This window comes from Heteronotia binoei, chromosome 7 (genome assembly GCF_032191835.1).
Source record: "Heteronotia binoei isolate CCM8104 ecotype False Entrance Well chromosome 7, APGP_CSIRO_Hbin_v1, whole genome shotgun sequence".
In the NCBI taxonomy this organism is placed as follows: Eukaryota; Metazoa; Chordata; class Lepidosauria; order Squamata; family Gekkonidae; genus Heteronotia; species Heteronotia binoei.
In genome coordinates, this window is record NC_083229.1 from 73,250,931 (window position 1) to 73,276,205 (window position 25,275).

At 39.1% G+C, this 25,275-nt stretch overlaps 1 protein-coding gene across 2 annotated transcripts in view; it reads left to right on the forward strand.

Annotated features, from left to right (window-relative positions):
* The window catches only part of CCDC178 (coiled-coil domain containing 178), a 298,788-nt gene that overhangs the window by 271,953 nt on the left and 1,560 nt on the right, over positions 1-25,275 (forward strand). The gene's annotated exons all lie outside the window — the stretch shown is intronic.

Consider the following 25,275-nt stretch of genomic DNA (forward strand, 5'->3'; position numbering starts at 1 on the left):
AATTTCTTTCCCTTCCACACAAATGTTATTCACAAACTTTTTCTCCCTTTTTTTCTTAAGTTGCCAAGCCTGATATTTCCCTGGTTTATTAGCACCTTCAAATGATTTTTGCTGCGACCTTTTTAACATCCATTCCACCTCCTTATTCAATAAATGTTTCAGCTGATTCTGCAAAATTGTGATTTCTCGCATTATTTTCTTTTTCCCCGGTCGTTTTTTTAGATCTTTTTCTTTTTTGCTTATTTCTGCTTGTAAATCTTTCAGTTGCTTTTCTTTAGCTCTTTTGTCTTTGTTGTTCAATGTGATTAGTAATCCTCTCATCACTGCTTTATACGCATCCCAAACGGTCTGTGTTTTAACCTCTTGGTCTTCATTTGCTTGGAAGAAAGCTTTAGTTTCTTTTTCCAGAGACTTCACTACTTCCACTTTATGCAACAAATCCTCATTTATTCTCCATCTTCTGCTCTTTCTCGTAACCTTCGCTGACCACATTAATGGATTGTGGTCTGCACCTATTCTCGGAAGAATTTCCACCTTATTTGTAATAAGTCCCAGGTCCTTCGTGGACCATAACATATCAATTCTTGAGAAGGAGTTATGCCTTGCTGAGAAAAAGGTATAATCACGTACATTAGGATTAAACTTTCTCCAAATGTCTTCCAGACTTTCTTGCTCTATTAAGTCAAAGAAGGAGTTTGGTAGCTTCCCATCTTTCTTCTTTTTGTTTCCAGATCTATCCAGAGAGTTGTTAATGGTTCCATTGAAATCTCCCATTAACATAATCTGTTCATGAGTCACTTGGTTAAGTTGTTGCAAAATGTCTTTTAAAAAAACATCCTTCGCCCCGTTAGGGGCGTATAAACCCAACAACAATGTTTTTTTTTTCCATTTATCAACACCTCCACTGCAATGTATCTGCCATCATTGTCTTTAAAGACTAGTTTGGGTTCTAGTTCTTTTTTAATGTAAAAAACCACTCCCCTTTTTTTTTCTTTAGCTAACGAAACAAATTGTTCTCCCAAAGCCTTATTCCATAAAAATTTATAATCCAATTGTTTAATATACACTTCTTGTAGACAAATTATATTACATTTCTGCTTGTTAATCCAATGAAAAATTGCCCTTCTTTTTTTGTGGTGAATTAAGTCCATTTACGTTCCAAGAAATTAATTTGTAATCCATAATGTTTTCTCAGTTATTCTGTACCTTCAAATTCTTTATTGTCCACCAAAAATTCATTCATTCCTTGGGTATCAACTATTGTTTTTCGCAGTCTTTTATATTCAAAGCTAAGACCTTCTGGTAGTATCCATCTGTACCTTATGTTCTTCTCCCTTAGCTTGTCCGTCAATTTCTTAAATTGTTTTCTGTCACTTATAACCTTTTTCGGCAGCTCCTTCATTATTCGTATTCTGCTTTCCTCCCTCACCATTGGGGTTTCAAATTGCTTGCTTAAGATCCTTCCCACCACGTCTCTCCTAGTAAACTTCACTACTACATCCCTGGGTAGTTTACGCTTCCTGGCAAATTCAGAATTAACTCTATATGCATAGTCACATAGACGCTCCATCTCCTCCACATCTTCTTCCAAAAATTCAGCCATAATTGTGACAATATTAGTCTTTACATCCTCCCGTTCATTCTCAGGCACTCCCCTTAGCCGAATCATGTTCTCCATCAACTTACAGTCTTGTAGTATTGCTTTGTCTTGCATTTTCTTAATAGTAGCATCTTGGTCTTTAATTTTCACTTCTATCTCATCAGTCTTTTTAGCTGTTGCTTGAGACTCTTTCCTTAAGTCCTCAATTTCCTTCTTAAATTCTTTCTTTATCTCTTCAGCGCTGGAGTTTATTTCCATAGTTAATTTTTTCTCACTTCCAGTTATTAAATCTCTCATTACTTTCAAAATTCTTGCTTCCATAGCTTCCAGTTGGTCATGAACTTGTTTAGACATTTTACCCTCTCCCAGTGAGGCAGCTCTTAACCTTGTAACTCTTGGTTCCAACTTCTTTTCAGACATTACTGACTGCCCATTGCAAATAGTGGATTTTTAATTGGTATCTTCAATCTCCAATCTGATATTTGCATTTAACAGAGCAGAGCATGCCCTTTTCAACAAGCCTAAGAATGCCGTCCTCAGAGCTTCCTAGCACAAGATATTGATTTTTAAAGTTCCAAGCCTCACTTTTTAAAAAGTTTTCCTTTTGCCCTCTAGGACTTATTTTCCCTTTTCAAGCACATAATCCAAATTATTTAGCCCTTAGGGGATTGTTTATATATGTTTTAAATCCTTTTGTAGTCCACTTTCAGGTTATTTAATAAAAATCTTTTGGCCTTTCTGTAATTATCCTCCAGTGTTTCTCTATGATTACTGACTCTTGCAAATGTCCGGATGCTTGGATGCTTATTCACTCCACTCTTACTTCCTTACTCTCTGGGATTGAAGTGTCTAAATGGTTACAGAAAACGTCACTTCCTGCTTTAAGGAGAGAGTCAGCAGCTTGTTATGGCTGGGGGTTTTTTTTCAAAGCCACAGAAATCAATAACAAAAGGTATTTTTCTGCATATTTCTGCTTTCTTTTAAGTCCAAAAAAACAACTTCTACCCCCTTCCACTTCTCCTTAATTTTCCACTTTGAAAAATAGTTCTGGGTCCCAGATCTTCCCTTTTAACAAGCTTGCATTACTCCCGGAATAAAAGATAAAGATCTGTACCTCGTTAGCAATGTCTAATTTTCGATTACCGTCCCCTTTATCTCAGATGTTGTTGTAGTCCATAGGAAGTTGAAGCTTTAGTGAGTTTATGTCAATTTAATGACGCCAAGAATTCTTTGTAGGCGGTGGAATGCAATTCTTCATCGGGGAGTCTTCGAAGCCGGAAAAAAACCTCTTCTGGGGTCGTTCGTCAGCCAAAGTGAACTCCTCTCTAAATAAACATGCATGCCATAGACAAATTCCTTTACTGAAAAAAGTAGACAGTAGGCTTTATAAAACCTTTTCTTTCCAAAAACAAAGAACCTGGTCTGTCCCACACAAGGAAACAGGGCAGCTCACTAAGCTTCAACTCCGGAAGTCTCTTCTGAACTTCTTCCACTCCATCTTAAAAACTTCCAAATCATAGTCTCTTAATATTCTTGTTTATTTGTCCATTTCACTCCATGTCATAACTTTTATAATCCAATCCCATTCCTCTGGTATTTTTTCTTGCTTCCACAACTGCGCATACAATGTCCTAGCGGCTGAGAGCAAGTACCAGATTAAAGTTCTATCTTCTTTTGGAAATGTTTCCATTTGTAGTCCCAACAGAAAAGTCTCTGCAACTTTCTTAAACTCATATCCCAAGATCTTAGAAATCTCTTGCTGAATCATCTGCCAAAACATTTTAGCTCTTTCACAAGTCCACCACATATGGTAGAAAGAACCTTCATGCTTTTTACATTTCCAACATCTGTCTGGCATCTTATTATTCATCTTTGCCAATTTTTTAGGAGTTATATACCATCTATACATCATCTTAAAACAATTTTCTTTAATACTTTGACATGTTGTGAGTTTCATAGAGTTCTTCCACAGATATTCCCAAGATTCCATCTTTATTTCTTTATTTACATTAATTGCCCATTTAATCATTTGCGATTTCACTACTGCATCTTCTGTAGACTATTGTAAAAGTAATTTGTATACTTTTGAAATTAGTTTTTCATTGTCTCCAAGCAGAACTTTTTCCATTTCTGTTTGCTCTTTCCTTATTCCTTCAGTTTTAATGTCATCCTCTGCCAAGCTCTTTATTTGTTGCATTTGAAACCAATCAATTCTTCAGCAGTTTTCAGTTCTATTTTTCCACTTTATGTTTTTAACAATTGATTATATGACAACCACTTTTCTTCACCTATCTCAGCCGTTATCTTTATTACATCAGCTGGCACTATCCATAAAAGTCTTCTCTCATCTCCATATTTCTTGTATTTTGTCCATGTATTTAATAAATTGCTTCTTATATAATGGTGAGAGAAAAGACCATCCATCCTCTTTTTTCCATAATACAAATATGCGTGCCAGCCAAATTTATTTCCGTGACCTTCCAACACTAGAAGTTTTTTGTTTAACAGCGTTATCCATTCTTTCATCCACACTAAACAAACTGCTTCATGATATAATTTTAAATCTGGTAGTTGAAATCCGCCTCTCTCTTTTGCATCTGACAGAATTTTCATTTTAATCCTTGGCTTCTTCCCAGCCCACACAAATTCTGAAATTTTCCTACGCCATTTATCAAATTGTTTAGCATCCTTCACAATAGGAATAGTTTGAAACAAATACATTATCCTTGGTAGAATATTCATTTTAATTGCAGCTATTCTGCCCAGCAATGACAAATTAAGCTTATTCCATTTTAGCATATCTTCATCCATTTTATGCCATAACTTCTCATAATTATTTTTAAACAGATCAATATTTTTCATTGTTATCTCCACCCCTAGATACTTTACCTTGGAGGTGACTTCACAACCCGTTAATTTCTGTAATTCTTGTCTATTCATCTGCATATTTTTACACAGAATTTTAGATTTTTCTCTATTTATAGAGTCCCGCCAACTCCCCATATTCTTGTATTTTAGTTAACAGCAAAAGTGTAACTTGTATGGGATTTTCATTTATAAACATTATATCATCAGCAAACGCTCTGTATTTGTAAGTACATCCTTTTATTTGTAAACCTTGTATATCTTTTTCTTCTTGAATCTGCATCAATAAAATTTCAAGAGTCATTATAAACAACAGTGGTGAAAGCGGACAACCTTGCCTAGTACCTTTGCTAATTTTCATTTCTCCTGTAAGATCTGCATTAACACACAACCTTGCCCTTTATTCAGAGTATATTGCTTTTATCATTCTTATAAAACTTTCTCCCAGCTCCATTTTTTCCATTGCCGCAAACATAAAGTCCCAGCTTCAATTGTCAAATGCTTTCTCTGCATCTGCAAAGAATAATGCTACTTCTTTTTCTGGATGTCTTTCATAATATTCTACAATATTTACAACAGTCCTAATATTGTCTCTTATTTGTCTTTTGGGAAGAAACCCTGCTTGATCTTCCTTTATAAAATTTATCAAATGTTGTTTAAGCCGTTCTGCCAAGATTCTTGTAAATATTTTATAGTCATTATTTAATAACGAAATTGGTCTGTAATTTTTTACATTCATGGCATCTCTATCTTCTTTAGGTATCAACAAAATGACAGCCTCTTTCCATGTATTTGGTACTTTCCCTTTTATTCTTATTATTTTCATCAACTTCTGCAATTTTGGTATTAATTCATCCTTAAAAGTTTTAAAATATTTAACTGTATGTCCATCTGGCCCAGGAGTTTTTCCATTTTTCATTGCGTTGATTGCTGCTTCAATTTTTATCTTTTCAATTGGATCATTCCAAATTTTTCTCATATTTTCCGATAGGGGTTCTATTTTTAACTTTTGTAAATATTCATCCATCTTCTCCTTCTTTATTTTAACACCTTTAAACAGTTTGGCATAGTACTTGAAAAATTCTCTTTTTATTCCCTCTTGAGTAACCACTTCCCTTCGATCTACCACAATTCTGCTTATAATTCTCTTTTCTCTCTTTTTCTTCAATTGCCAAGCCAAATACTTTCCCGGTTTATTTCCTCCCTCAAATGATTTTTGCTGAAGTCTTTTCAAACTCCATTCTACTTCTTTATTCAACAAATGTCTCAGTTGAGTTTGTAGTATTGTAATTTCCTTTAAAATTTTCTTTTTCCCTGGTCTTTTTCTCAGCTCCCCTTCCTTCTTCTTTTTTTCATTTTGAATGTCCAACAACTGTTTTTCTTTACCTCTCTTGTCTTTATTATTAAAAGTAATCAACAATCCTCTCATTACTGCTTTGTAAGCATCCCAGACCATCTGAAAATCAATATCTTCTTTATCATTCACTTGGAAAAAGCTTTAGTTTCTTTTTCTAGATATGTCACTGTTTCTTTATTCTGTAGCAAATCTTCATGCAGTCTCCATCTTCTCAATTTCTTGGACAATTTTGTAATCTACATTATTGGGTTATGATCAGCCCCAATTTTAGGTAAAATCTCTATCTTCTTTGTTATAAGACTTAAGTCTTTAGTTCCCCACAGCATGTCAATTCTAGAAAAAGTTTTGTGTCTTGCTGAAAAAAAGGTATAGTCCCGCACTTCAGGATTAAATTTCCTCCATATATCTTCTAAATTTTCTTGTTTAGCCAATTCAAAGAAAGACTGGCAATTTCCCTTCTTTCCCATCATTTTTTTTCCTCCAGATCTATCCAGTGAGTTCTTAACTGTTCCATTAGTCTCCCATTAACAATACTTGATCATAGGTCAGTTCATCAAATTTTTGTGTAATGTTTTTGAAAAAAGCATCCTTTGCACCATTAGGCACATACAATCCCAATAACAACATTTTTTTTCCATTTAATATTATCTCCACTGCTACAAATCTTCCATCTTTATCTTTAAACACTAATTTTGGCTCCAATCCTTGTTTGATATATAAAACCACTCCTCTTTTCTTCTGTTCAGCTAGTGAAAAAAATTCTACTCTCAATTGTTTGTTCCATAAATATTTATAATCCTTTTGTTTAATATCTACTTCTTGCAAACATATTATATTACAATTTTGTTTCTTAATCCAATGAAATGTTGCCCTTCTTTTTTGTGGTGAATGTAGTCCATTAACATTCCAAGACAATAATTTGTAATCCATCATGGTGCAAATTCTTTATTTTCTTCAAAAAATCTACGCAACTCCTGAGCATTTGTAAGTGTGACTCTTTTCCCCTGGAGTTCAAAGCTCAAACCTTCAGGTATAATCCATCTGAACCTCGTGCCATTGTCCCTCAATTTTTCTGTCAGCTTTTTATATGTTCTCCTATTGTTTATCACTTGCCTTGGCAACTCCTTCATGATTCTCATTTTACTGCCTCCCACTATCAGTGCCTTTTCAAAATTTTTATTCATGATTCTTCCTACCATTTCCTTTGTCATATATCTTATAACATCTCTTGGTAGATTATTTTTCTTGGCAAAAAGTGAGTTCACTCTGTACATATAATCATACATATTTTTAGTCTCTTCAGGATCTTCATCTAAAAATTCTGCAATTATTTTTATTATATATCCTTTCAAGTCACCATCCTCCACTTCAGGTACTCCTCTCAGACGTATCTGAGTTTCCATCAATTTGCAGTCATGGATTGTCACTTTTTCTTGAATTTTCAACAAGGTGGAATCATATACTTTCATTTTTCCTTCTACTTCCCGCACTTTCTTAGATGTTTTCCCAGTTTCCTTTCTGAGATCTTCCATATCCTTTTTAATCTCTGCAATAATTTCTTATTTCAATTCATCTATCATCTTCCTCACCCCTCTCATCATTCTGGCTTCCATCGCATCCAATTGTTCCTGCATCTTTTCCAATGAAAGAGCTCTTGTTCGGGGCTGCTTGGCTTCAGACATTTAAAAACACCAAAAATTTTAACTTCACAGATTTCAGATTTAACTGTCAGGTTCAAAAGATTAGGGCTTGCTTTTTATAATCAGCTTAGCTTCACCTTCCTCAGAGCTTCCTAAACCAAGATATAAAATTTTAAAACTTTTAAACCCTTCAAAAAACAACGAAATTTTAGATCTCACTGATTTTCATTTTTACTATCAGATTCAAAAGAGTAGGACTTGCCCTTTATGGCAAGCCCAATTTCGCCATCCTCTGAGCTCCTAAAGTCCAGATATTTATTTTTAAACTTTTTAAATTTTCCAAAATGGTGGCGCAACTTTTTATTACTCCTTGCAATTTCTTTTCTCTTTTAAAAATTTCCAAGGACCGCACAAATAATATGACAAATAGTTCTTATCTTCTTACCCTCTTTTCAGTTGATTCCAACAATTTATACCGTCCCGAATTCTTTTTATAACAATGTTTTTAATTTAGCCTCCCAGCAATGGCCGCCGATGTTTCTCAATAGTATATATTCCTAGAGTAGGTTTTATTTCCACTACTTCCTGTTTTTGTTACCACAAAGTCACAAGGAGATCTCACAATACTTGACGTATTTCCAGTCTTGCTCAGATGTCCTGCAGGTCTGTTCCAGTATGACGATGTTGCTTTTTCTTTCCAAAACCGCAAGTAGACAAAACAATAAATTCCTTCCCACTTTTTAGCAGTTTTTAGCACTGTCCATTATATTTATAAAATCCAAATTTCACCTCTTCCTTCCCACTGCTTCCACGGTCTCTATATTTCCTTTTCCCACCTTTTAACTTTGTCCCTTTAAGCTATAAATAGCTCCAGAATGAAAAAATAATCTTCTGTACCTTTTCTTCCAATTATTCAAGTTTCCACTGGTTTTTCAAAGCTTTAGATGTTTAGCAATGTCCAAGGAGGTTAGGATCCTGACGAGCTTATGTCAAATAAGTGACTCTGGACACTTCTGCAGACAATGACTATGCAACTTCCCCTGAGACCCCTCAAAGCTAAATTGCCAGCATTCTAAACAAGTAGCAAATGCTGCAATCCTAATCACATTTACTCCAAAGCAGGCCCTACTCTGCGCTCAATAGAACATTTCTGAACAAATATACTAAAGTTTACACTGTAATCCACTAGCAATTGGCCACTGGAATTATTAGTTTAAAAGTTGTGGTGTATTGGATACGGTATTTTAATGTGGGTTGCCAGTTCTTGCCTGGCTCATTGGAGCCTTTTAGGACTGAACCTGGGGACACTGAAACAATGGAAAGCTGGATCCAAATCTCTGCTTCCCTGGAGATCCCAATAGCTAGCCCCCTGCTGGTTCAAATGATCCAATGACATTCAAGAATGGGAACTTTGAGTGTATATAGTTGGCCCCGTTAGCCCATTTCTTGAGTCTTAGTTTAACTGTTGCCATGCTGTAATCACAAATAAAGAGCTGTGATCAACTCTACCCGAGTCTCCTCATGGATCAAACCCAGTACTTTTCAAAAGTGAAATAAACCTTTCTATATCATAGCATTGTCAAGGTGGGTTCTGGATGAAGACTCTTCATCATAGGAGAAAATTACTTAATTCAAATATAGGTAGTGAACTCGTCCTGTAGGCACAGTTTGGGGATATTTTTTAGCAAATTGATTTTTGTTTTCATTATTGGACAAAGCCTTAGAAATTCAACATTGTTCATTTGGGTGTATTATAGCATCAATAGGCTTTCATTAGTTGCTATGTACTTGTTAACACAATGGTTTCCAAATGAATTACTAAAGAGTCCACCAGTGGAATATCATAATTGCTTGGAATATTCCATTAAGTGCTGATTCAAACTTTGTAATTGTTGTTTCCATGAGTTGCAGTCAAGTACAAACTCAAGTAACAAATATAATCTGTGACCCAGATAACTATGAGTGTTAAATTACGTCTGTAATCCTGGTTTCTGGGAAGTAGAAGTAGAATCATAAACCATTTTCGCACACTGCTCACCTCGGAGTCACGTCCCTCTTCACTGCGCAGTGTCTGCTCGGATTTCCCACCATCTGCGCCGGAGGAGCAGGAAAAGCCGCGGCTTCTGCATCACAAATGGAAACTGCATTTAGCTATTTCCGTTTAAGACGCAGAAGCCGTGACTCTTCCTGCTTTTCCGGCACAGATGGTGGGAAATCCAAGCAGACGCTGCGCAGTGAAGAGGGATGTGACTCCGAGGTGAGCAGTGTGTGAAAACGGTTATAGAATCACAGAGTTGGAAGGTACCTCCAGAGTCGTCTAGTCCAACCCCCTGCACAATACAGGAACTTCACAGATACCTCCCATACACACGCATACATCCCTAGTGTCCACTGCTCGATGGCCAAAAGATGGCAAAAGCCTCCAGGACCCTATGCCAAACTGGCCTTGGAAAAATTTGCTGATTGTCCCGAAAGTGGCAATCCATTTCCCTGGGCATGTAAGAAAGGGCCACAAGAACTAAGCACTCATTCAACCCTTCCTGCCCTCATGATCTGCCTAATTCACAGATTCAGCATCGCTGTCAGATCATAGAATCATAGAATTGGAAGGGACCTCTAGGGTCATCTAGTCCAACCCCCTGCACAATGCAGGAAACTCACAAACACCTCTCCCAAAATTCACAGGATCTTCATTGCTGTCAGATGGCCATCTAGCCTCTGTTTAAAAACCTCCAAGGAAGGAGAGCCCACCACCTCCCGAGGAAGCCTGTTCCACTGAGGAACCACTCTAATGGTCAGGAAGTTCTTCCTAACGTTGAGCCGGAAACTCTTCTGATTAAATTTCAACCCATTGGTTCTGCTCCTACCTTCCGGGGCCACAGAAAATAATTCCACACCATCCTCTATATGACAGCCCTTCAAGTACTTGAAGGTGGTGATCATATCACCTCTCAACCACCTCCTTTCCAGGCTAAACATCCCCAGCTCCTTCAACCTTTCCTTATAGGACTTGGTCTCCAGACCCCTCACCATCTTCGTTGCCCTCCTCTGGACCCATTCCAGCTTGTCTATATCCTTCTTAAAATGTGGTGCCCAAAACTGAACACAATACTCCAGGTGAGGTCTTACCAGAGCAGAGTAAAGCGATACCATCACATCATGTGATCTGGATACTATACTTCTGTTGATACAGCCCAAAATTGCATTTGCCTTTTTAGCCACCGCATCACACTGTTGACTCATGTTCAGCGTATAATCCACTAAGACCCCTAGATCCTTTTCGCACATACTACTGCTAAGACAAGTCTCCTCCATCCTATAACCATGCATTGGATTTTTCCTACCTAAATGCAGAACTTTACACTTATCCCCGTTAAAATTCATTTTATTGATTTTAGCCCAGTTTTCCAGCCTGTCAAGGTCATCCTGTATCCTGTTTCTGTCTTCTTCTGTGTTTGCAACCCCTCCCAATGTAGTATCATCTGCAAATTTAATAAGCATTCCCTCTATTCCTTCATCCAAATCATTGATAAAGATGTTGAACAAAGGTCCCAGGACAGTTCCTTGAGGCACTCCTCTTGTCACTCTTCTCCAAGAGAATGAGGAACCATTCACAAGCACTCTTTGGGTGCGATCTGTCAACCAACTGCAGATCCACCTAAACGTAACAGGATCCAAACCACATTTTACCAACTTGTCAACAAGGATAGTATGTGGAACCTTATCAAAAGCCTTTCTGAAATCAAGATAAACAATGTCTAGAGCATTCCCCTGATCCAGCAAGGTAGCCACTTTCTCAAAAAAACAGATCAGGTTAGTCTGACATGACTAGTTCTTAAGAAACCCATGCTGTCTCTTAGTAATCACATCCATTCTTTCTAAATGTTCCAGGACCAACTGTTTGATGATTTGTTCTAAAACTTTTCCAGGTATAGACGTCAAGCTGACAGGTTGGTCGTTACCTGGATCGTCTTTTTTCCCCTTCTTGAAGATGGGAACAACATTCACCCACCTCCAATCTTCCGGCACCTCTCCTGTTCTCCAAGAATTCTCAAAAAATAATAGCCAGAGGCTCAAACATTACATCCGGGAGCTCTTTTAGAACCCTTGGATGCAATTCATCTGGCCCTGAAAACTAAGGCCGTTTTCCCACTTACCTTACCCCGGAGCGACGTCCCTCTTCACCGCGCATCGTCAGCGCGGATTTCGCACAAACTGCTGCGCAGCACCAGGAAGAGCCGCGTAGTCCCGGGGCTTTTGCGTTGCAAATGTAAACTGCTTTTTGGCGGTTTACATTTGCGACGCAAAAGCCCCGGGACTACGCGGCTCTTCCTGGTGCTGCGCAGCAGTTTGTGCGAAATCCATGCTGACACTGCGCGGTGAAGAGGGACGTCACTCCGGGGTAAGGTAAGTGGGAAAACAGCCTTAGTTTCATTTAAAGAAACTAGGTGTTTATGTACTACCCCTATGCTGATCCTAGGTTGGAACTTCATACCCTTCTTATATGTTCTGTTTTTGCCATGTTGAGCACCGTTTCTCTCAGAAGAGAAGACTGAGGAAAAGTAGGAATTGAGCAGTTCTGCCCTCTCTTTATTACTCGTTACAATTTCATTTTCTTGCGCTTGCAATGGGCCTACCATGTCCTTGCTCTTTTTCTTACTCAGAACATAAGAAAAGAACCCTTTTTTGTTGTCTTTAGCATCTTTGGCTAGATGGCCATCTAGCCTCCAAGAAAAGAGGCTTCCAAGGAAGCCTGTTCCACTGAGGAACTGTTCTAACTGTCTGGAGGTTCCTCCTAATGTTTACCCCAAAATTTTTGATTTAATTTCATCCCATGGGTTCAGGTCTGACCTTCTGGGGCAACAGAAATCAATTCTGCATCATCCTCTACATGACAGCCCTTCAAGTACATGAAGATGGTGATCATATCACCTTTCAGTTGTCTCCTATCCAGGCTAAACATACCCGGCCCCTTCAGCCTTTCCTCATAGGACCTGGTCTCCAGACCCCTCACCATCTTCATTGCCCCCTTCGGGATAGACTCCGGCTTGTCCAAAATCACATGGTCACTACTACCCAGGGTGCCCACTACTTCTAACTCATCAACCAGTTCTTCCCCTGTTGATGAGAATCAAGTCCAAGATAGCAGATCCCCTTGTTTCCATCTCCACTTCTGGAAAATACAGTTGTCAGCAAGACATGTCAGGAATTTATTTGACCTTTCATTTTTAGCAGAGTTGGACTTGAAACAGATGTCCAGGAAACTGAAATCTCCCATGATCATTATGGCCGTTCTCTTTGAGAACTTTGCAGTCTATTCTCGGAGTGTCTCATCTAAGTCCTCTGCCTGGCTTGGTGGTCTATAGCAGATCTCCGCCATAATATCCCTGTTATTTCTTACTCCTTTTATTTTTACCCAGGGGTCATTTTGTAGAAAAATATGTGGTGGAGCTCATCCAGGGATTTTTATGCAGCTGCACATACTATTCAATGGACAAGGAGATGGAACTCTCAGAAAGAGGAAGTGGAACTCTCAGAAAGGTTCAGAAACTGTGCTCCTGTGAGCTCCCACTGAATCTGAGGCCTGCTTATTTGTCTTTCCTTTTTAGATAAGTTGTACCCCTCAATCGTAATATTCCAAATGTGAGTGTCATCCCACCAAGTTTCAGTAATGCCTATTAGGTCATAATCCTCTTCCGGTATTAGGACTTCCCGTTCCTCCTGCTTGTTTCTCATACTCTGCGCATTAGTATAGAGACATCAGAATCCATGTTTTATGCACCCTGAGGTTTTTGTTTCCTTACATAACTGTGAGTTACTGTTACCTAGCATATGTACCACTCCCCACCATTCTTCCAGTTATTGGCATCCTACTAGGCTTTGAATTATTGTCAATTTAGTTTAAAGCCCTCTGTATTAGTTTGGCAAGGCTCTTACCAGATACCATTTTTCCTACCTTCATGAGGTGCAAACCATCCCGATATAAGAACTTCATCTTGAAAGCATAAACCACGGTCCCAAAATCCAAACCTTTCCTGATGACACCATATACATAGGCAGACATTTATCTGCAGTATTCTTTCCCATCCTAGGCCATGGCCTTCAACAGGAAGAACTGATGGAAACACAACCTGCACTCCCAGCTCCTTCACCTTCTGACCCAGAGCCACATAAGTTTCTTTTAATACGTTCCAGGCTGTGCCAGGGAGTATCACTTGTTCCCACACGGATCAGCAAGAAAGGATAATAATCCATGGGCCTGACAAGGAGAAGAAGCTTGAAATGTCTCATCCACCCAGTCCTGAGAAACTTCCTTCAAGCTTTGTGGAGCATGAGGAAGTAGCCCTTGTTCTAGTTGTTCAGAATCAGTACCCATGGGGAGATCCTGAAAGTGACTGCTTAGCAGCAGAGGCTTAGAATGTCTCCTGATTTTCCTCTTCCTGTGGGTTACATTTTTCCATGCACCCTCCTCCTGTGTTGGGTTCTCCTCCATTCTCTGAGATACCTTTTCCTCTTCCTCCTGTTGTCCTCGCAAGGATACTTCATGCATTCTATCAATGAAATCCTCACTTTCCCTTATACATTGTAGTGAAGACAAGCATGCCTCAAGTCTCCATATCTTCTCCTCCAGGAGGGCTACCAACTTACATTTGCTGCAAGTGTAATCACTGTTACCCTCAGGTAAGAATATAAACATTCCACAGAGTCTACAGCCTCAGCTTCTTCATCAGCCATGCTGCTACAATCAGTTTCAAAATTAGTTCTGTTTATCTTGACTTTCCTGAAAACGCCACTTCCAAACTGTCTCTTGAGACTACTTGAGCTACTCAGTTTCCTACAGAGCACCCAGGCTGAGAGCCACAGGGCAAAAGCTCATGCCTCTGGTGAAGAGGAGTCTTGCAATTTAAAGGCTCAGAACCTTTCACTCAATAGCCAGAGCAACGGTAGAGGGCAGGGCCAGCAACTACTCCCAGGCAAACAGGCCCTTCTCTCTCAGCAACAAATCAGACAAAAGCAAGCAGAAACTCCTGTTCAGCAGGCTCCAAGCATTCACACAGTTCTCTCACACAGCAACCTCAATTAATGCTCCTCAGAAGTTTGGGAAAGGTAAAATTAACATTCACCTCACCCACAGTACTGTCCCAGCGCTTCCTCCAAGCCAGCTGAGTCACTAGAGAAGAGTTGTAGTCCAGATGTGGTATTGTGTGAGTATATTGGAAGTAATCTGTATGGTTTTTATCTAGAAATTACTGTGTGGTGGGCACACAAAGCATGTAGTCTTAATTTAAAAATCTACAAGATGTTTGGAACAAACTCTATTAAAACCAATCCAGCACCAGCAGAAGGTGAAAAAAATTGAAATGTGACACCACATAGTTTTCGTCCATTTGTAAAATATAAATCCACCTTAGAAGGTTGTCATCAGGAACAAGGTATTACCGACTGGAAAAGGAGAACTTGACACTTTTCCTATTACTTGTTTGTCTAACCAAAATTACTCTCCCCCAAAGTGGTTTTCTTTCTACAAGAAAGCTGTATTGATAGCTGGATAAGGGTGATTTTGAACAGGAAAAATTGTCTGTGGGAAAAGGGTTAAAAACCATAACCATTTATGCATCTCTTTGTGCTTAAGATCATAGCCTCCTGAAAATGAATTTCTTTAAAATTAAACATTGGGAAACTCCCTGACCTGAATAGCCCAGGCTAGCCCAATCGCATTAGATTGCTGAAGCTAAGCACGGTTGGCCCTGGCTAGTATTTGGATGGGTGACCTCCAAGAAATACCAGGGGCATGACACAGAGGGAGGTTATATCAAACCACCTCAGAAATGTCTTTTGCCTTAAAAACAAGTCTAACTTGCCACCTAGTGGGGCACAACAGAGCTAAAACTTCTGGCTGCCAAACAATCTTAGGATCTCCCAGCTACACTGCACACACTAACATATGATCTTAATTATTTATTATTATTTATTAGTGGGAGAAAGTTACACACATCAGCATTTAACACCTTCTTTTGTTCTTAAAACAAAGCATCTTTGAATGGTCAAGAAAGCAATCCAATCCAGCAATAGCCTTTCAGCCTTTAATGGTAGATACCAGGAAGAAATGTGCACTCTTTATTGATTGTTGGCATTTGGCTCATTTACATCTTTTGGATTTTTCAGCATTAATTAATTTCCCCCCTCACTCATTAGTCTCACTGTCCAGGTTCCAGGTGTTGTCATGAAGTTCATTCCACAGGTAAGCCCCATGATGTTAAAGAAAAAAAACCATTTAAAAAACCATAATGTGGGGAGGGTTTATAATTGTGCCTACTTATAATTCAAGTATTATGAGGATCTAAGACTAGCACAGCATGCTAGTTTTGCAGTGTTTGTAGCTTTTGGACATACAGTAGATTTACACTGGCAATGCACATCTTTCATATATCTGATATACTTGCATTAACTATAGGCTCTTTATGCGATATTTCCCAACTGAGTGCCATATCCTTTCATTATTCCTCCTTTCAGTAGATGCAGTTCATAATTCTGTTCTCTCAGTCTTCTTATATTTGGGAGTAAATAATGTCAGCAGCCCATCCCTCTGGGATTAAAATAAACTATCACTGAGGGAAGAGGGATGCTAATTTTCTTGGTTTATTGCTGTTAAAGTTACAGCCCCAGACTCCAGTTGCAGTCTAGCAACCCAATACCAGAACAGCTCCTCCAGAGTTAGTGCCCTCTGTGCCCTTGTAAAGCAGATCCAGTATTCACCTGTCTTTTGAACAGTCCTTTCATTTATGGTTTCCTTTTTACTTGTCAAGTGATCATAAATTTCACTACATTTTTTTTCTCTGCCATTCTTACAGAGGTGGGTTATAAGTGTTCTCAAGGTGGATTACTTTTAAAATCTGTATATCCCCCTTTGCATTTCTTCCTGTTGGTTAAGTTATCATTGTGTATGCTAGTTATACCCAAGTATCTCTTTATAACCTGCTGATTTTACTTTAACAGGCATGTGGTATACGTGTCAAGGGAATACTAGTTTGTGCTATTTATTAGTTATGTTGTTTATATTTCATTTCCATTATTTATGGTAAAGTTGAAGATATAGTTAGGTTTTCTATTTTACTTATTAACTGAAATTGAAATTCTAATAAAAACAACTTGATCATCTGTTAACAATATTTGACAGATATCTTTCATGAGAATTACTTTTACTTAAGAGTCATCACACAATCATTCTGAATAGCTCTGTTCATTTCAGAAGCAGAGGAGTCTCTTTTTATTTGTAGAGATACTACCAGAACCTAATATTATCTGGATTCAGTAGTACATCACATTCCAGTCCAATTGGATCTACTGCAGTTCAGATTCTGACAGATGTGTGGAGGATCCAATACAGATCTTAGTTGGGAGATTTTACAGGCTGCATTGTATGGCAGTGACAAAGTCCACACTTATTGTTGTCCTGAGCAGGCACAACAGATTTGCAATGCAATCCTGAACACCCAAGGTCCGTTGAAGTTAGAAGGATGTAAGATCAGTCTGTTTAGTAATGCACAAATCAGGGGGGGGGGGGGGAGGAGGGGTTGATCCTTGCCATGCAGGTCACAGTTTGCCAGAAGCCCTATATGTTTATTTGCTTACTTCTTTTATACCCTGGGTTGGAGAAATACAGTGTACTGAATGTATATGCCCTCTGCAGATGGAGACTGCTTTTTCATTATGCTTAAAATCTGATACATGTAAGTCCTTCAAGTAGGCTATTTTATGGTTAATTTTTTCCTGCAGTGAGTCATGCCATCCTGGATGACTTTGTGGGTGAAGCAATGGATAACATGCCATGCACAATCTGAACTGTGTAGATTGCAGCCTCTTCAGTGGCATAAATACATCAAATTTTGCATGAATTTGTGGACTAATTAGGGTTGCCAAGTCTAATTCAGAAAAGACCTGGGAACTTTGGGGATGGGGCCAGGAGACTTTCCCATTCGCTAAAATACATAAAAATACAGCTGTGCAGTTTCCCTGAATACAGTCTTGATTCCCTCATCTCCCAGCAGCTGGCTGCACTTGCAGTTTCTCTCTCTCTCTCTCTCTCTCTCTCTCTCACACACACACACACACAGCAGCCAAAATAAACACAGTTTGGAAGCACACATTTTGTGGTCCCACTGGGGCAATTTACTCATTATGGGAGCTATTGAATACTGTATACTCAACCAAGTTCTTCAGACCAACAGGGAAACCAGAGGTTCTTTATATTTTACTGTGCAAATGAAGTCTAAAGGGGCTGTAAAACTAAAGGAGGAACAGGGCTGCTTCCACATTGTTCTGCAGGCTTGCCCCACCCCCATTAAGCCTGTCTCTGGAGATTTAAAGGCACACACATCCTTCAAAAAGCAAGCCCTTCCCAAGCCTTCTAGGCCTTCAGAGATAGAAAGGCATATGGTGGTTGTGGGGGTGGGGCTTCCCCCGCCAGCCAGCTGACTGGATCAGGAAGGAGCCTGCAAAACCAGGGGATCCCCTGCTGGGACCTGGGTATTGGTAAGCCTAGGACTGATTTTGGTAACATGATGGCAACTGGTGATGTTAGTAGTTGAAGATAAACAATGGGCCTAGCAGATGGAAAAAGTATTTTGATACATTTGCAGTTTATGGAGACTACAGCTGCTTCTGATTTCCAGCAACATGCTCTTCTAGCATAATACAGACAACTGTTCTGTTTAATTAAATTTCTTCTCAGTTAAAACTCCTATTAAACTTTATGAAATTTAGTATACTGCAAAACAATATAAATGGTGCTATTGATCTGGTGGGATACCTTTGGTATCTCTGTATATTAAATCAGACATTACTTTGTTCAAAGCATATTTCCTTTTAAACATCCTGCCATCATCTAAAGTCCTCCAGCAGTGCTTCTACTGTTCTGTTATGGAGAAAGGATACCATACCATGGAGCCTGCCCTTCCCAGAATGTGTTTACTTACACTTCTGGGCACCAGTCTTCATTTCCTTATCTGTGTTTCAGCCACCAGATCTGCTGTCAGAGAGAACCTACTGAAGTGTTGCTTCTTTCCTTATGTCTCTGCGCCTGTCCTTAACCTAACAGCTTCCTTAGAATTGCTACTTCCTATCAGGATAGAAGTAAGCTGGTCTCAGCAGTCAGACTGTTATTTCCCTAGACCACTGCACTGTTAACTTCACACTCCAGTTCCCATTTCTCTCTATTTATAGATTAAATTCTACCCTTTTATTCCTCGGGTGACCCACATCCACCATTAGTAGCTCCACCTAGGTTAGTGCCAACCCAGCATGCCAAGGCCTAAGTTTTCAATCACTTTGGTTCAAAGGGGTCTCAAATGTACCATATATGCAAAGCATTTCTTATAGCCTTTCGGATGGGAATTAGGAAGGTCTCCAGCAGATTATGAAATGTTTCGAAATACAAATGTGTTCTTATGAGTATCCAGTTACCTTTACATGTATATAAGTAGTTATATGTTTATAAGGCAGAGTTCTAATGCAAATTAAGTATTGGCAGTAGCATGATGTTGAAGCTTTTTAATAAATCAAATGCTAGCATTTAGGTTTGCATTTCATGACATATTGGCAGAGTTTGGATGAAACTTTACAATAATTGAAAATGTTGCGCTGAAAGAGACATAGCCTCATATGTTTTATCCTATATTTTAGGATTATCAAACTGGAAATCATATTTAAATCACTTCTATAAAATATGTTTACCTCTTCCGTACATTGCCATTCATGTTGTGAAGCTACTTAAAAATAGATATTATTCTTTATTTTCCATTAAAACATATTGCAGGGCAAAGGAAAAGGGAAGAAGAAGAAGAAATTAGATTTGTATCCCGCCCTTCAATCTGAGATTCAGAGTCTCAGAGCGGCTCACAATCTCTTTTACCTTCCTCCCCCCATAACAAACACTCTGTGAGGTAGGTGGGACTGACAGATCTCTCCCAGAAGCTGCCTATTCAAGGACAGCTCTACAAGAGCTATGGCTGATCCAAGGCCATTCCAGCAGCTGCAAGTGGAGGAGTGGGGAATCAAACCCTACTTCTCCCAGATAAGAGTTCACACACTTAACCACTACACCAAAATTCCCCTCATATTTATATTTGGCAGTTTAAACATATTTTTAATTGTTTATTCTAATAAAAATAGTATGGATTTCAAATCATTAAAATGACCAAGAAATAACATCAGGACAGTGTTATCTGATAATTTGCTATTCTATCAGATTGTAGGGCAGCTAACTTTGAATAATTCGGCCCCCTCCCAGCCGAGCGGCTTCCGCCGCTGAGGCTGGGGGCCGTTTTTTGCCTCCCCGGATGGAGGGAGACAGTTGGTACAATCCAGAGGGAGGGGGCAGTGAGCGCCCTTAAAAGGGGCGACCCCGCCCCCTCCAACACAGTTGGAGTTCTAATTCTATCAGATTATAGGGCAGCTAACTTTGATTAACTTGAGCTCCTCCTTTTTTAACATTCATCCTGCATTCAAGATACAGAAAGCCATTTTTGGCAGTTACCCTCCTTTTGTTACTACCTGAATTAATTATGGCATTTTAACGCATCTCCAGTAAACACGTTGTTTTATCATCCATTATAAAAATAGCTGCTGAACTCTTAAGCATGGCTGGAAAGCAGATTAACTTATTTAAAAGCATTGGTTTTAAAATGCAGACATTTAATTTAATTATCTTTTCCCAGAAGTATATAAAGAAATGAGAAGTCTCATGTGCATTGCATTCTACTCATATGATAATGCAGAGGAGCATGTTTGCCACAAACTCACTAATTTTAGCCATAATCACTAGCAGTGTTTTTGTTTTACAGACTAGTATGATTTGGCAAAAGGATAAAATTGCTTTTAAAGTACAAAAATAATTATGAACCACTTGAAACGTAATGTCTGTGTTTTATTTCTCATCAGAATTCATTAGTGTGTAACATCAATAATTTAGCCCATCATTTGCCAACACTGACTTGGCTCAGTAGTTCAATCATGTAACCCTGTAAACTCACTTTCCATTAAAATGAATGTTGCTGACAAAGGATAACTAAAGAGATACTTCATTTATTAGCTAAAGAGATACTTCATTTATCAACATTTTTAAATTAGGAGTTTGGGACCACAGACACTTAGCTGGATAAAATATTTGAGGGAATCTTTACAACAGGCCTGAAGATGCATGTGAAATGGTATCATGTTATTCAAAATGACAAATGCCTTTTTATTTGTGTAACATGGTTCACAGCATACTCTTCCAGAGGCAAGGACAGCCACTTGCAAACAGTCAAATGACCTACCTGGATGACAGGTTGGCTGTCTTGAGTAAACAATCAAGACACTACTACTTCTTGACTGAATAAAAACTGATTTCCCACAACCATTTTGATGTGGACGAATGTGTATTGCAATCAGTCCAGATGTGTTAAACCTGTCATCTGAGTGGCCCACTGTGAGTTTGGTTGGCTAGCCAATCTTTAATGAGCTGATCCATATTTCAAAGGCATTCAGATTGTTTTAGCATGTGCAAAAACTGACTTCAGCCTGGACTCCACACTGAATGAAAACAACTTAACTTTTCATTTCTAACCAAATATTGTGTCAAGTCCCTCCAGAAGCTCAGGAAATCACACAGTCTATTCATATAAATAGATTTATTCCATAGACAACTTGGAGGCAAAACATCTTACATCAGAGGCCCTCTTATATAGGTTGTCACAACCATTATACTTTCAAGCAGAAGTGGGAACTTTAAGTGGGAACTTTTGTCCTGGGAACTCAGGTGCTTTCTAATCACATTCTAATTCAGCGACTGGCCTTGAGACCTTGCTCTAACCAGTGGAAAAAGCTTGAACGACAAGTTTCATAGATAAGCGAGGCCTAGTGCAGGGAGGCAAGCAGCAAGGATGAGCAACGGAAAGATACATGATACAATTCATGGCAAGGCACTTGACAGATTGAAGCATTACTTGGTGAACTAAATTATCACGAGGAGGGCCCCTAAATAACCATTTTTTTTCTCAAATCCAGTCTTTAATATTTACTTAGTCAATACTTTTTGAGTTGACTACATGAGGGAAAGGCATTTACACAGGTATCCAGACATCAGAATCATGGCTGTGGATTTTTGAGCTAAATACTGCAGACTACCAAGTAGTACCAACCGTAGTGCCTAACAGAGAAAAAACAAAGAGGACTCTATTTCTGTGTAATGCAAATTTTCATTGAGCTCTTCCTAAGTTCTGTAACTTGGTTTAAGGAGAATCTATGAAAAGGCAAAGATGAAGCATGAACATTGCTTATCCAATCTCTAAGAGGAAGAGCCACAGTATTAGTAGGGTTTTAGTATGGCTGTTCATCTTATTAAAGTATTGCTATCCCACCCTTGTCTCACAGGGCTCAAGGCAGCACATAAAAATACTCAACAGGATCCATAACAGAAATTTGATAAACCAGTTTATAAATCCCAGTAACAATGTGATGTCACTTACCTCAGTAATCCATTTAAGGCAAGTGAGAAGCAGAGGTAGTTTGTCATTGCCTTCCTCTGCAGAGTCTTCCTTGGTAATTTCCCTTCCAATGACTGACTCGGCTTGGCTGCTGAGATAAGATCAGGCTATAACATGCTGTCTTCCTTCCAAAAAAGTGGGGTATAAATATTTAAATTAAATAAATAAATTTAAATCAATGTGCTTATAAAGGTGTAACTTTTCTTAGGATTGCACTTCTGGTCATCCTGAGGAGGTAGCTAGCCAGGTTTCCCCTAGCACACATTGACATAATATATCTAAAGTTTTATCTGCTGCTTTTAACTTGCTGTTTTATAGCTTGCTTTTCGGTTTTTGAAATCTGTGTGTCTCTTTGAGTATTCCAGTCTGTAAGTTACAAATGTGATGCATACATTTTATAAATAATAAATGGCTATTCAGCTTTACCACTTATACTATCATTTGCCAACTCACCATTGTCCGTGGGTAGATGAAGCTGCCAGTATAGTCTTCAATTTAGCCTGAGATATGTTTTACTATTTAGCAACCTCCTTTATACATCTGGACAATAATATTGACAGGCTGGAAAACTGCACTAAAACCAATAAAATGAATTTTAACAGGGATAAATGTAAAGTTCTGCATTTCAGTAGGAAAAATCCCATGCATAGTTATAGGATGGAGAAGACTTGTCTTAGCTGTAGTATGTGCGAAAAGGATCTAGGGGTCTTAGTGGATCATACGCTGAATATGAATCAACAGTGTGATGCTGTGGCTAAAAAGGCAAATGCAATTTTGGGCTGTATCAACAGAAGTATAGTGTCCAGAACACATGATGTGATAGTATTGCTTTATTCTGCTCTGGTAAGACCTCACGTGGAGTATTGTGTTCAGCCACCACAATTTAAGAAGGATATAGACAAGCTGGAATGGGTCCAAAGGAGGGTGATGAAGATGGTGAGGGGTCTGGAGACCAAGTCCTATGAGGAAAGGTTGAAGGAGCTGGGGATGTTTAGCCTGGAGAGGAGGCGGCTGAGAGGTGATATGATCACCATCTTCAAGTACTTGAAGGGCTGTCATATAGACGACGGTGTGGAATTGTTTTCTGTGGCTCCAGAAGGTAGGACCAGAACCAATGGGTTGAAATTAAATCAAAAGAGTTTCCGGCTCAACATTAGGAAGAACTTCCTGACCATTAGAGCGATTCCTCAGTGGAACAGGCTCGGGAGGTGGCGGGCTCTCCTCCCTTGGAGGTTTTTAAACAGAGGCTAGATGGCCATCTGACAGCAATGAGGATCCTGTGAATTTGGGGTAGGTATTTGTGGGTTTCCTGCATTGTGCAGGGGGTTAGACTAAATGTCCCTGGAGGTCCCTTCCATCTCTATGATTCTATATGCTGCCTTCAGCACAGTGGAGGTAAGGCAAGATGCATATGTAAAAGAAAGATGTGCAATAATACTGCTGCAGTGATATGTTGCAGATCATATTTGCTGTCTACTGGCTTTTAGCAATTAGTTGGTATAACCTCATAATGTTTCCCAGTAACCCTTTCACAGCTGTAGTCTACAAGGTCATAACACTGAAAAAGTTCTAACATGGAGGCTGCAAAGATATTCAGCTAACTTTCAAATAAGTAGAACATGTTCAGCTCACTGAAGCTACAGAAATGGATATCTCAAACAGATTAGGCAGCTGACTTTGTTCTAGCTCTAGAGATGGGAAAGGATAATATGGAGCAATCCCAGCCAGGAAATGAAGGAGACAACAATGGTTTGAGAGATCTTTTTAATTTAAAATCTAGTAAGCCTCACTGATTGGACCTAAGTAGGATTCTCAGTTGAAGCGTAGACTGCCAACTCTTGACAGGGTGCCATTAACGCCGACATCAACTGTCAATAGTTTAGGAGTGGCACTGGATGCCTCTCTTTCAATGGAGGCCCAGGTCATGCATATTGCCAAAGTGGAATTTTTTCATCTTCACCAGGCCTGCCAGCTTGAGTCTGACCCAGAAACTCCAATGTGTCCAGAACGTGGCAATGCAAGTCCTGACGGAATGCCATGGACAGCACACATACAACCTGTACTGCACCAGCTACACTGGCTGCTGGTGGAATACTGAGTCAGATTCAAGGTTTAGTTATGACCTTTAAGGTCTTCAGTGGTCTGGAGCCAACGTAACTGCAGGACTGCCTCCTCCACTATGTCCCTGGAAGGACATTATGCTCTACTGGTTGGAACCTGCTGGTGATCCCCTGCCCTAAAGAGGACCAGCTGTCCTCAATGAGGGCCTTTTCAATCCTGGCCTGATTTGGTGGAACACTCTGCTGGAAGACACCTGGACCCTGCAAGATCTTTTTCACAGGGCCTGCAAGGCAGAGATGTTCCTCCAAGCCTTTGCATAAGGACAGCAACAGTTGCTATGCTGGAACCTCTTTCCTCCCCGCCAGTTTGAGGAGTATCCCTGTTCCTCAATGCAACATCCAGAAATCCAAACAATAGCTTTTAATGAGATGCCCTTGAAATCTGTATTCTGCTTCAGTTTAACTAGTTTTATTGATTTATATTTATATATTTTTACCTCTCTGTTGTATATTGCCCAGAGCCTGGCACCAGCTGGGATGGGCAATTAAATAACAACAACAACAGACCTGCTGAGATCTGAATGCTGTTCAGTTATATTCAATAGAGCTTACTCCCAGGAAACTAACAAGAAAAGAACCATCAAACATCCAGTGAGCTCTAGAACCTTCTAAATTTTACTTAATGTGCAAATTAGTCAATGCACTGTTTCATTGAAAAAGTATTTCACATTCAACAGAATTAATATTTTACCTCTCAAATGAACTTTGTTAGCATGTCCATTAGGCCTAGAACTTCATGCCATTTTGAAATCAAATACTTTAGTTACAGCCCTTGTTCCAACAACTCACTCAACAACAACCCATTCAATTAAATCCATCCAGACTAACTCATGATCACTTGGTCCAAGGTTATTGCAATAGCCATTTTATCTGAGATATCCTCACTACTTGCCAGCACCAAATGCAACATAGCATTTCCTTTTTCCTCAGAAGATTGATTTGCTCTTCATGCATGCAGAGAATGATGACCTTCTTAACTGGAATCTCTGTAATAGCCATTTCACCTTGATGCAGACATGATATGCACCACACAAATCTCCTTGGTTGAGAAAAAGATAAAATATAATTGTAAAAGGCCCTTTGGCATATAGAAAATGTAGACCTAGGGACAGGCTACCAGACCATGGGCCATATCTGGTGTGCATATTATTTTTCATACAATCTAGTG